We start from the raw sequence: 14187 nt of genomic DNA on the forward strand, positions 1-14187 counted from the left end.
ACCACGTATAAAATCGGCCCCCCAACCGAGCAATTTTGTATTCACCACTGAACTACAGCAATGTCAGTGGCACACTACAAACTAATTCATGTTTCTTTAAGAAAATTAATGCATAGAAAACCATCAAGCTAAAAAAATTCATATGAAGATAATAGCAGACAAAATGGTCAAATAATTTCAAACCAGAAAAAAATTATATAAAGTATTATTTGCTCATTAGTCCTCCAAAATCACAAATAGATAATCAGGTAAATAATATTGTGAATTGAAATTATTAATCTTCAACAAGTGAGGAAACAAGTAGGAGAGTCGTGGTGTAGAAAAAGAGGTGAGAGAATTGTTGAAAATACTGGAACAAACAGTAACCAGTTGGAAGAATTGAACCACCGGCTAAAATAATTGGATGGTTTAGATTAACTTTAAGTACAATCAATGGTTATGCAAGCAAAGTAAGGGTTACTTTCTTTTTCAAGGAAGTAACTATAGCCTTCACCTATAATCATATGGATAATTCTTTTTAACCGAAATATAACGTCTGCTTCATCCATAAAATTAAAAAAAAATGTTTTAATTATTGGAACTATAAAAGTATTTTATAGTTTTTTTTATTTGTTCCAATTTTACAATTTACACTAAATGAAACATTAAAGAATAAATTATTACCTTGTAAAAAAAAGAATAAATTATTACAAAAATGAATAAAATAATAATTAAATTATACAATTTGGACATAAAGGTGGTATAAAATTATAAATATAAAATTATAAATATAAACTAATAGAAGGATTAAAAAATTTACGAAAACAAATTGAAAAAACTATATAATTATTTTTAAGAATACATAGATTGATTCGTGTAACATGTAAGAACATAACAATTAATACCAAGGAAATTATAGATTTCGAGTTTGAGTCTTAGTATACGTTGAGAATTTTAATTTAGAGGATAGAATCTCAATTTATCTACACTTTAACATTATACAATTGTACCCCAACTTTTTTTATTATTATTAAGAGGTAGAGAGGAAAGGAAGTCTGGGACATCCCAACCCCATTTGAGCTATAGAATACTCTATAGAGGAAACGAAACTCAAAATTAGATTAACCCAATCTGACGAAAACTCTAAGTTGAAGCATAATAATTTTTAGGAACAACTGGTACAATCTATCAGAGGCTTTACTTATGTTGATCTTAAACACTGCACAATATCTCCTTCCATGTCTCTTGCAATTAAGGAAGCGGTTAATCTCGTAGGTCACCATGATATTATCCATAATAAGCAGGCAAGGAATAAAAGTGCTTTGGTTCGGGGGTTTCAGGAAAGTGTAAGGGAAATGGGAGGTTTCATTCCCTTTGTTGGTGTTTGTTTTGCTAATTAAGTGATTCCTTTTGCCCTTTTTTAGTTTTGGGTTTACCCCTAACTCCTCTAACCCATTCTCCACTTTCCCCTAAGGTTTTCTATTCTCTTTCCCCTCTCTTTCTAACCTACACTCCTTATAAAATTCTACTTTATTCCCTATTTTATTTTTTATTTTTATTTTGGTCTCTATATTTTTTTATTTTTACATTTCTTTATCTTTGGATTAATTTCATTTTTATTATATATTTTTAATTTTTTTATTCAAAAAATATTTTTTTTAACTAAATTTTACTTTTTTTTTATTTTTATTTAATCCTTATATTTTTTTTATTTATATTTTTTTATCACTAGATTAATTTCACTTTTGATCCTTATAATTATTTATTTTTACCTTTTTACCCTGAAAAATAATTTTGACCAAATTTTTTTCTTTTATCATATTATTCAGTTTTAATATTTATTTTTAATTATTTTAAAATAATTATTTTCTTTTTAAATATAATATTTATGCATTTTCTTTGATTAATTTTAACTTTTATGAACTTTATATTATTATCAATAAGCAGGGCCGGCCCTGGGCTATGAAACGAGGGGCGTCCGCCCAGGGCCCATAACGATAAGGGGCCCAAAAAATATTTTTATAGTGTTTTTATAAAATATTTTTATAGTGTATATATAAATATAGAGATGAATATGTAACATTATAATTAATAGGTTCAGTTGTTAGGAGGAGTTTTCTAGTGATTTCATTTTAACTTGAGGTTGAGGGTTTGAGCATCCTCCTTCCAATTTTTTAATTACTTTCAAATATTTTTTTCCTCACCCACCTTATTTTATCACTATCAAATACATATTTTTTTTTCCATTTATTGGTTCGAACCTCTTTCTTCCCATTTTTTAATTACTTTCAAATTTTTCCCCCCTCACCTTAGTTTATCACTATGAAAAATAATATACTTATTTACTTCTTGCAATTTTACATGACACATATTCTTGTTATTTTAGTAAACAAATAATTCTAGTTAGTATACTCATTACTATTGCACTACTAATTTAGCTTCCGTATACAAAATATTGCAATCTTAAACATAAAGTTTACGAGTTGGTGCAATTTCAAACCTAGTTGATTAAAAATGAGTTTTTTCCATTAACATTAAAAATGAGTTTTTTCCATATTGTGTGACTAGATCGGTGGAGGTTGGAGTGAAGATAGAATAAGAAATTACACATAAAAGACCGCATTTTCGTCAATTAAGCTTGAAAATGTACCAATTGATAAACGTTAAGCTTAAAATTACACTATTTTGTGTATGAATGTTAATTACTATCTCCTAATAACCATATGACTAAATTAGTACCTTGTTCCTTATAATAAAAAAATCATTCAGACTCCAACTTAAAAAAAAAAGAGTATAATGTATATATGGGGGCCCAAATTTATCATCTCGCCCCGGGCCTCTAAAAGGTCAGGAACGGCCCTGTCAATAAGGGTAGCAAGTGAGTGACGTTTTGGATTGTTTGAGATTATATATGAAGTTATTTCACATTTTATGGAAACTATAGTAAAAGAGTTGAATTTTTTTTTGATTATATATGAAATTAAAAAAAATAGTTTTGATTCCCTATTTGAACCAAACATCCACAAAGGGAATGGGGTGGAATTGCATTCCCTTTCCTAAACATATCCAAACACATAGGGGTATGAATGCTCAATCCTTTCCTTTCCTTTAGTTTCCCTTTCTTGATTCCTTTTCCCTTACCCCTTGTGAACCAAACGCCCCCTAAGATCCCTCCTTAAGCCAAAATTGCTTAACCTTTTGCTTTCAGTGGTAAAAACTTTATCTTTATGATAGCTAACATCAAACTACCCTTAGTAACTGACACACCCGACCCCAAACGGCGTTAGGTATGAACGGAAGATAGGATAACGAACGTCTAACAGTCAAAAGGCGAACCGATTTTCTAATAGATACAAATTTATTTGGACTAACTAAAGTTTTATTTAATTATTTGACTTGGACTTGATAATTCTATCAAGCTTCCTACGTATCCCGAATCATCTTGCAATCTTTAAATCGGGAATCAAAGCCACGTAGTTCTAAATACATATTCTCGTTCTTATCCCTTATTAATTGAAGAATATATATGGTTTATTTTACCTTTTCACCTTCCATATAGAAACTATACATTTATCAAATAATTTATATGCATAATCATAATTGTGTACTAAATAATCATTATAGTGGTTACTAATTTTCAAACAATTAACCTAACTCCTATTATAAGGGACTCTTTTTACTGAACCAATTCGACTCAAGGTCTAATGCGACCCTTTTACAAAAGAATCCAACTTAAACGTCTGATTCATACGAATCAAACTAAAACGTCTAACACGACTATCTTTTACTAATCGGATCATTTTACCACGCCGAATTTGACTCAATTCTAACACAACTCTTCTTGCCAAACGAATCGTTTTTACTAAACGTATCACTTAAGTCTACCATAAGTTTTAGCAAACAAATTCAATTAACACGTCTACACAATTTTTATCAAATAAACCAATTTTAAACGTCAAAGTCTAAACAACTCATTTACCAAAAGAATCCATTTTTACTAAACAAATCATTTCTATTACCAAACTTTACTAATCAAACCAATTTAAACGCTAACACGACAACAAATCATTTTTATTCTCAACCGAATTCAAACCAAATCTAATATGATTTTTATCACTCAAGTCCGATATTATTTTTATGAAACAGAATAACTCAAAGGTTACATATGATTTTTTTTATCAAACGGAATACTCAAGGCCTAAACTTAGTTTTATTAAATCAATCCAAAGAGGTCACCACAAGAAATCACAAATTTTCAATCTATAATAAATCCTATAACAGAAATTATCCCAGGAAGCCATCTTCCTTTTCCCTTTTTATTTGATCTAAACCAACAGGATAGCAATAGGTACCTTGAAAAACTATCGTGCATGTATAGATCCGGTCACTAGAGACCCAAAACGGTCTTAAGGACACCGACCGGTAACCATAAAATAGACAGATCAAATCAGAAGCAAATTCACATATATCAACGTTGGATTCAATCTAAGGAAACAAAAAGACTAATTTCATAAACTCGGATCTAAAATTCAAATAATGAATTCGAGATCTTATATAATCCAATATCGACTTATAAAAATTTTAAAAAAATTTGGACACGGACGTGATAGTAACGACGAATTAAATACATGGACTCCCATTTTGAGATAGCCTCACCGCGGCGAGAAATTTTGTCTTATAAACCTGCAACTTTTCTAGTCTCACTTAATCTTAATCTTTATGAGACAGTGCAATTTCAAGCACTATTAATGAAATATGAGTTTTTTTTTTCATGTTCAATTTTAAAGTCAGTTTGTCATTGATGTGACCAAAAGCACCTGTTGTGGGAAACGTTTTGTGAGGTGCTGTGGGGGAAAGCTCTCTAAGGAAAAAGCTAATAGCTGTTCGGTAAGTGCATGATAAAAAAATAAAAAAAATATATATTGTGTTATATTGAAAGTTAGGGCCATTTTTATAAAAAAAGAATAATTTAATATGGATAAATTGTGAAAACTACTTTCCCAAAGAGCTGTAAATTGTAGCTTTTTCTAAAAGCAGTTTTTTGAGTTTTCACTATTTTTAAGTAAATGAGTTTTACATTTACCAAATGCTGCTTTTTAGTTGGGAAAAGTGCTTTTAGGATCTAGAAAAGCAATGTCAAACGGGGTCTTAATATTCACGACATTTTCCAACCTCGAGTTTTCTAGCCACTTAATAAGGTTTAAGATCACACATATTCTCTGAATGAAAAAACTTTATCTTTATGATGTTTAAAATTACACCGTACGAAAAACATTAGATTTAAGATTATATTATTCTATGCATAGAGATTAAATCAACGCTTGATAATAATCATACGGCTGAATTTATAATTTATCCTTTTGATAAATAAGATATATTATTTTTAAGGAAATAAGTTTTGCATTTACTAAATGCTGCTTTTAGTTGGAAAAATTGCTTTTAGGATCCGGAAAAACAATGTTAAACGAGATCTTAATATTCACGACACCCTCCAACCTCGAATTTTCTAGCCACTTAATAAGGTTAAAGATCGCACATCTTCCGTTAATGAAAAAAAAACTTTATCATTATGATGCTTAAAATGACACTGCTCGATAACATTAGATTTAAGATGATATTATTTTATAAGTGGAGATTAAATCAACGCCTTTCAATAATTATAAGCTTGAATTTATAATTTATTTATTTTTTATAAATAAGAGATATTATTTTCCCTTATGATGTTAATATTGTTATTCAACTCAATTTTTTTTGTATTGACTTGCTTTTTTCATTTCAACACTAAAAAATAGAAAAGGAATATATATATATATATATATATATATATATTTCAAGAAATAAATGTGTATAAAGAAAAAACAAATGCAACGGTATTTTAATAAACCAAAATTTTGCCTTGAATATGGATACTCCATTTGCGATCCATTTAAAGTGCAATGATAAAAATAAGTCGGCCCAAATAAAAAGGCTTTAAATCCTTGGCAGAGGCCCATATAGGTCGGCCCAAATAAAAAGACTTTAAATCCTTGGCAGAGGCCCATATAGGTCGGCCCAAATGAAAAGGATTACTCAATATATATAAAATATTCTTAACACATCAGTTTTCTTTTAATTTATATGATATCTCGTTAGTTAGACATGACAATTATCGTGTTCGTGTCATGTTATTTCAGGTTCATGTCAAAAAGAGTAAACCCAAACCTAACTCAAAAAATTCCGTGTTACAATCGTGTTAACCTGTTCGGGTTAGTGTCGTATTTTCGAGTTACATGTAATTTTGGTATACATATATATTAATGATAACTTGTAAAATATAAGAAGATACGATACTATTTTTAAATATTTTATGTCGTTTTTAGATTAGTATGTTAATACTAACCATTGAAAACTCGCTAATATCATATTAGAGGGTCATGTGATATGTTTATAACAATTTAGGAGGTTCGAATCAATATTTGTAATTATACTTTTATTATCTTTATTAATAAAGTGACATAAAAAAATACGAGAAAATATAATAATAATTTTCAATATTCGTATCGTTTTCGGGTTCACATGTCAACCCTAACCCAACCAAAAAATTTGCATGTCAGTTTTTTGTCAACTAAAAAATGACACATTACCTACTAAGCTAAACTCAAACATTAAAATTGCATGTCGATTTCTGTCGTATAATCAGCTCGTATGTACTTTTGCCACCTCTATCGTTTGTCTCTAAACTTTCTTAAAGTATCATGATTAAGTCCATAAATTAATAAAAAAAGCGTTATAAAATATATAAAATAGAAAGTTAATTTATTTTAAAAACTTATAATCACGAATTAGGTCTTTGTTTTTCAAGTTTTACTTTTTTTTTTACATATTTAGACAATTTAAAAACGAATCATTTTAAAAAGTTTAGGGGTTAAATAGATAAATGTAAGCAAGTTTAAGGGGGGTTAATGAGCCACTTTAAACAATATGTTATTTTAAGCATGTTGAGATGGCTAATGAAATACCATGTAAATTTAGGGATAATCAAATTTTTTTTGGGTAAAGTGTAATAGCCTAATGGGTTCCATATCATATGAAATTAGGATAAATTACACTCATGGCCACTAAATTTTACTTTTTTTTTTTTTAATAGTGACCACTTCAAAACTTAATATAAAAGTCATACAACTTCACAATTTTTAACATATGTGACCACTCAACATCTCAAAACGACCGTTGACAGTCTCAAAATAAAAATTCCAATAATTAATGATATCATAAGCAACTTTAATTCTTGAATCTCGATTGAGCTTCTTGGACTGTCTTCCTCTTGTTCTTCAATCTTGTTTCTTTTAATGTATTATTATGGTGTCTTCTATGCTTACTTTGTTTTTTATAAAGTAAGCTTTACTTTGTTTTTTCTACCATTGGATGAGCTTACTTTGTCAAAGTTCAAAAACAAAGTAAACATAACCTAACCCGTATTATTATATTTTTAATATTTATAAATATGCCCCTATATTGTTAATATTTACATGTTTCCCCCAAATTTCCGTTTCCTATGTTTTTTAGCAATTATGTTTCTCTGTATCCGTTTCCGTTTCGGTTTCCGTGCAACATATCTCCAAGATCTTCAACGAGAGGTGTTGTAATAGAACGGAAAAAGTGAAAAAATATGTTTCCTTGGCTACTATTGTGTCTATTGAGAAAAGAAATGCAATTGCTTTTAGATTTACATGATAAATAGGGCTTATCTTGTATATGCTTCAAGGCCAATAAGCATTTGTATGAGGTATGCCAGAAACTATCCTTGAATTTTACCTATCAGCTTAAACTTTCGGGCTAAATGGTTCTTGGACAATATAGATATAATTTCCATAGATTTGGAAATGTCAGCATTAGAGATAGAAGGGCAAGGGAGGCTATGCTTTTTTTTTTCTCTCCCCTTGTCCTTTTCCTTTTAAATTTAAGTTTCATTTCTCAAAACTTAATTTTACTTGGAAAATAAGTTTTAAACATATTCATAGAAGTCTTATTGTCAAGACTATATATTAATATCAACTGGCATTACTCTTCTTGATATAGATAATAGAAGAAAAAGATAGTAAACTCTTTAAGTACATATATAATCACATCTTAACTTGATGTATTCTGAAGCTATATTTAGCATTTTTAAGCTATGTATCTACATTTTGAATACAACACTGGTTTCTTTGACAAATTATTGCTATTTAAACTTTTTTATTTATGTCTTTTGTTACCATTCTTGTTTAGCCTTTTTGGAGTTACATCAGATCAGTTGCTGTTTGAATTCTATATCCTAACAGTTTCTGCAGACAGGCAAGAAAGTGGAACAAAACTATCAGAATTTTGTTGTGTTGCACTCTGCCATGGCTTCCAATCAATTGGAGTTCCTATTTCACTATTGGTGATATGAATACCAAGTTAGGCTGCCTCTTGCATCATCTGCACATGAAAATAATTAACAGTTTATATCATACTTATCACAAAACTCATTTCATAAGCAAAATAGTGAAGTACCTGAATGTGAAACCAATGAGCAAACAGGAAATAAGACTGTTGGTCCTGGAGGATATCGAGTAGAGTATAAAAAGCTAGCCCAAGAAGCATTAGCTTCTGATTCAGGATGGTGATGTATTGGGACAAGGATTTCAGAACGTAATTTGGGAGGTTTCTCCCTTGGTTCTTCAGTCACAACTCTTGGCTCTAGAGACTGAAAAATGTCAACTAGAGAGTAGAGAAAAGAGAAAGCCACTAAGCCCATGGAAATCTGTAGCGCCTTTAAAAATAAATCTGATAGGCAAAAACAAAGTTAGATTAAGTATTAGATACAAGAAGAAGATTAAAGAAATTCAAGTGAATTGGGACACTTACGAGCTACTTCTTGGACCAAGTTGTTTGAAGGTGTGGTTGTTCCTCCAAACAGACGAATTTCCCTACATTAATCAATGACACAAAAAGGGTGGTCAAGATATCTAATTACGACATTAATCAAATTGTATACATAGAGTGATGAAAAATCATGGGAGACTATAATTAATTAATTTTTCTTATTAATTTTTGGCCCCCATAGTATTTGTCCAATGCAACATTAATTACACAATTAAAATATTAATTTACTCTTAATAACTCAACTAAATTTCTACTTTCTATGCAAAGAGTCTATATCTTTAATTTTTATGACTTAATTAGTATTATTTGCATTAATACTAAATTTCTCTCTTTTACCGTAAATAAAGGCAAATTTGAAAAAAATATTTTTAAAGATGCATTAGTAAGACAAAACGACATAAAAAAACAACAAATTAAAAAAAGCTAAAATATCATACGATAAAAAAAAACTAAGGGATAGACTATTAATCATACCAGATCGTGAGGCAAAGAAGTGAGAAAGCTGAAGCAGTGAAAAAGAAAATCACTGCCAGCAAAAAATATGCAGATGGAGAGAGATTGTTTGCCCTCGGAGTAGCAGAACAATCCCTAACACGTTTCATATTGTTGAAGAAAAAACTAGAGTAGATTGAAAAAGAGATTGGAAAAAGATTCAAGGAATAAAAAAAGAAATGAAAACAGAAAACAGAGAGAAAAAGAATGAAGTAGAAGAGCGAGATTCAAAATAGAGAATTGTTTAGAGAATAGATTGAAGAATGATAGGATAAAATAGATAGAGATGTGTGTTAGCTTATGAGAGTGGATCTCTATTTATAGGGAATGGAGAGGTTAGAAACGAATAATAATAAAATGAGTTTAAGGTAAAAAAACCATTTAAGCATTTATAAACCAATTTAAGGTAAGCAAATCATTTAGGTCTTGTTTGGTAAAGAACTTTTTGGAATAAAATTAATAGTTTTGACTAGTCAAACCTTTAATAATGGTTTCTGGTCAATAGAGGTTTGAAATAACTTATTAGGTCCAAAAGACTAATTTTAAAAACGGTGGTTTTAGGCGCTTTTTCAAATTAGCTTATTGACTCATCTCTTTTTATTGCCATTTTTACCCCTATAATTACTCCCATTTAATCCCCAAATAAAGGCTTTACTATGTCCTTATATATCATTTTACTCAAACAGCGGTTAACAATCAGCTAAGTTTTACCAAATAAGTTTACAAAATCAGCTAGTCAAATCAAATAATCAAAATAGTAATCAACTAATAGTTAATATAATCAGCTATCAGCAAACAACAATATGTCAAACAGAGCCTTAAGCATTTAAAATTTAAGGTAAGAAAATCAATTATTCTATTAATGATGTTTGACCCAATTAACTATCTTTTTTTAATATAAATAGGAGGATAGAAAAAATAAAATGGATAGAATCATATTTTTATAATTTGAAATATCATAACTATCCTTAATACATATATATTTTATATTTTTATTTTGTAATTTCTAAATTTTCTTAAATATTAGTGTTAAATTATTGTAACTTCCAATTATTTAATATAGTATTTAGTCGAATATATATTTTTAATTCAAAAGAGCCATCACAAAAATTGAATACATTTCTTAGTCGAGTATATATTTTTAGTATATATTTTTTTAGTATATAATTATATGGATAATTCTTTTTTAATCATAATAAAAAAATTTGATTCATTCATAGAATTGAAAAAAAAATGTTTTAATTATCTTTTTAATTATTGGAATTATTTTATACTTTTCTTTTATTTTTTTATTTGTTCCAATTTGACAATTTACACTAAATGAAATATTAAAGAATAAATTATCACAAAAATGAATAAAATAATAATTAAATTATACAATTTGGACATAAAGTTGATGTAAAATTATAAATATAGACTAATAAAAGGATTAAAAAATTTACGAAATAAATTGAAAAAACTATATAATTATTTCTAAGAATACATAGATTGATTCGTGTAATATGTAAGAACATAACAATTAATATCAACTAAATTATATATCTCGAGTTTGAGTCTTAGTATACGTTGAGAATTTTAACTGGGAGGATAGAATCTCAATTTATTTACACTTTATTTCTTTTTTTTTTGTCATTATACTTATAATTATCTTTAACGGCATAACAACGGTACAATTGTACCCCAACTATTTTCACTTCATTTATTTGTCATTCTAAATGTTCGAGAAAATAAAAATTGTTTAGACCGTCTAGGTTATCAAAATAACATAACGTACATTTGTAGTGGATATTAGGAGTGTTAACTAGCCGAACTAATACCTACAAATAAAATTTGAGTTTTGTTCAGATTTTAAGCCCACGGGCACAAATAAAAGGTCCGATGAATAATCCTATCAAATGCGTATTGCAATTTACATTTTAACTCATTATCTTACTTGCTTATACCCACTAAACAAATAAAAATAAAATGGGGGTAGTTTCTAAATTTACTCCTAATATTTTTTTTATAGAATTTATATACCCTAACATAAAAAAAAGGGTAATTAATTTATTAGTCCCTATATTTTGACAAAACACACTGTTTAGTCCCTGTATTTTCAAAAACACACACTAAAGTCCCTAACGTTTTTCTCGGTGAACTGTTTAGTCCCTAATGTTTTTCTTGGTGAACTGTTTAGTCCCTGCCGTTAGACTCTCATGAAGATTCTGTTAGTCAATTTGAATTTGTGTTCTTCTTTTCCTTTATTTTGCTTTCCTTTAAACTCTAATGCATCTGAAATCAACTTTGAGTGTTCTTGTTCTTAATTTTCTTCTTAATCGTTCAAATTCGTAAGCGTTGAGTCTGTTCTTTTTATTGTTCTCCATGCAAATAGCTTCTTCTTCTAAATTGGATTACTCTTCTGAAGTTTGAAGGTAAATAATAAAGGGTAATTTAGTCATTTCCGAAGTCATAAACGGTAAAAAATGTAACAAACAGACGGAATGACTAAACAGTTCACTGAGAAAAAGGTTAGGGACCTTACCATGTGTTTTTGAAAATACAGGGACTAAACAGTGTGTTTTGTCAAAATATAGGGACTAATAAATTAATTACCCTAAAAAAAATGATAAAATTTTATTTTTAACGTTTCTAATGTAAAGCAATTTTGAACTTAAATAATAATAAAATCAGCTTTTTACTATTTAAAGTGTAAAAAATAAACTCAATTTATATGGGTTGGGTTTAAAAGTTTTTTTAACCCCTATATAGACTATAACGACATCATTTCTAGGCTATCAGGAAAAAAAAAATATGTATAATTCTTCATTTGTAGGGGTGTAATTAGCACTTTATAGAGAAAGATGAAAGGGTGGGTAGGGGTAGTTCCCCAAGGTTGGGGTGCCTAACACCCGTGCCCCTGCCTTTCTATTTAGGTCTAAAATTGCTCTATATATTATTATCTCGGTTTAAAATACTCTGTATTGGAAAAGTTGAATGTTACATTCTGAACATTAAAGTGCACTTCTTAAAAAAAATAGAAAATTTGGACTTTATCCTAATAAAATAATATATCGGAAACTATAAATACAAGGATTATTAATTTTTTTACTGCTAACTAACTAAATTGTTTAAATTAGAGATATCGAGTTAGTAATATAGTTTATCCAATATACATTAATTGACATAGATTAAATTATCCACATTTCCAACCTTCCACTGGTAGCCCATGTTTTAAGGTAGCAAAAGCAGCATGGAGGCTCCTCCTAATAAGACTCGGCCTAGAAGTAATAGGGGCATCCAAGAGACACCCTATAGGATAGTACCTAAATTTATATATGTTATCGATAAGGGAAGAAGGATTAGAGATGAGCGCATAACATTGGTTAGCCAATAGACTTAAGTTAATATCTAGAAGTTTGAAAACTGAAAGCCTGAGCAAATAATATATTGGAGGGAGGAGTTACTAAAGGCCCCCAAGTTGTGAATATTAAAGCAATTTTCTCAGTTTTTCCTGCTTTTAAGAAAATGAGTTTTGTATTTACCAAATATTGCTTTTAGGGTCTGGAAAAAGCAATGTCAAACGGGCCGTAATAGTCACGATATCCTCCAACCTCGAATTTTCTAACCACTTAATAAAGTTTAAGATCACAAATTTCTGTTAAAGATTTTTTTTTTATGTTTATGATATTTAAAATGTGTTAGGATTAATTAGGATTAATCTGATCCGTTCGAAATGGAACGCGCCAAGCCCATCTTATGAGATGGAGTAATTAGGGTTTTGGGCTCCATATAAAAGGAACACCACTAAACCCTAATCAAACCATATAAAGCTGATCATAATCAGATACATTGAGCCTCTCTCTCTCCTCTCTTCCTCTTGCGCCTCTCTCTCTCTCTCTCTCTCTCTCTCTTTCTTGATCTCTCAATCAGTTCGTCTTCTAGTTTGTGATTACACATTCTTCCTCGACTAAACACCGAGTGGTTGATTGTCTCCGGTGGTACAAAAATCGTGGTGATTAGATCCGCTCCCGCTTCTAACAAGATTAATGGACTAAATAAGGTACGCCCGATCCTTTAATCTCAATTGGATTAGTTGCCGCTAATCCCTTCAAAATGACACCACCTGATAAATATTAGATTTAAGATTATATTATTTTGTATATAGAAATTAAATCAACGCTTATTAATAATCATATTCCTGAATTTATAATTTATCCTTTTGATAAACAAGAGATATTATATTCCCTTATTATGTCAATATTGTTTTTCAACCCAAAATTTATTTTTTTTATTGACTTGTTTTTTTTTCATTTCAACACTAAAAGATAGAAAATGAGTGTTTTTTTTTTTTTTTTTTTTGCAATCCATTTAAAGTGCAGTGGTGAAAATAGGTTGGTCCAAATAAAAAGTTGTAAACCTTTGGCGGCGGCTCGGCCCAAATAAAAAAGCTGTAAGCCCTTGGCAGCGGCCCATAAAGATTAAAAAAAATTAGAAAAAACGAACAAATTTTGGGGTGAGAGAGGCTCGAACTCTCGACCTCAGGATCACTCACTAGCTATGAGACCTACGCGCTAGCCAACTGCGCCACCACCCCAATGATAAAGATTTCTGAGTATGTTTATAATAACTGTTACTGTATCATATGAAATTATGATGTGTCGGTAGCTTCCTATTTATACCAAATAAATATGATCCTAGGAATCTTTCCTAATATATATAACAAAAATCTTAACTTTGGAACTTAGCTTAGGGATATGAATTTTCTAACTTCTAATCCAAATATAGTTACTCATTTTATATTTATTTGAAATTATGCTTTTACAATTTATATAGTTATATTATAAGCTTAAT

General features: G+C 29.2%; 1 non-coding gene across 1 annotated transcript; it reads right to left on the reverse strand.

Moving 5' to 3' along the window:
* Positions 1 to 13845: 13845 nt before the first annotated feature.
* On the reverse strand, positions 13846 to 13930 carry TRNAM-CAU (transfer RNA methionine (anticodon CAU)). Its single transcript is given in 2 exon segments — positions 13846 to 13881; positions 13893 to 13930. It is a non-coding gene; the product is annotated as a tRNA-Met (tRNA).
* Positions 13931 to 14187: the final 257 nt, after the last annotated feature.

The sequence above is a fragment of the Euphorbia lathyris genome, chromosome 5 (assembly GCF_963576675.1).
Source record: "Euphorbia lathyris chromosome 5, ddEupLath1.1, whole genome shotgun sequence".
In the NCBI taxonomy this organism is placed as follows: Eukaryota; Viridiplantae; Streptophyta; class Magnoliopsida; order Malpighiales; family Euphorbiaceae; genus Euphorbia; species Euphorbia lathyris.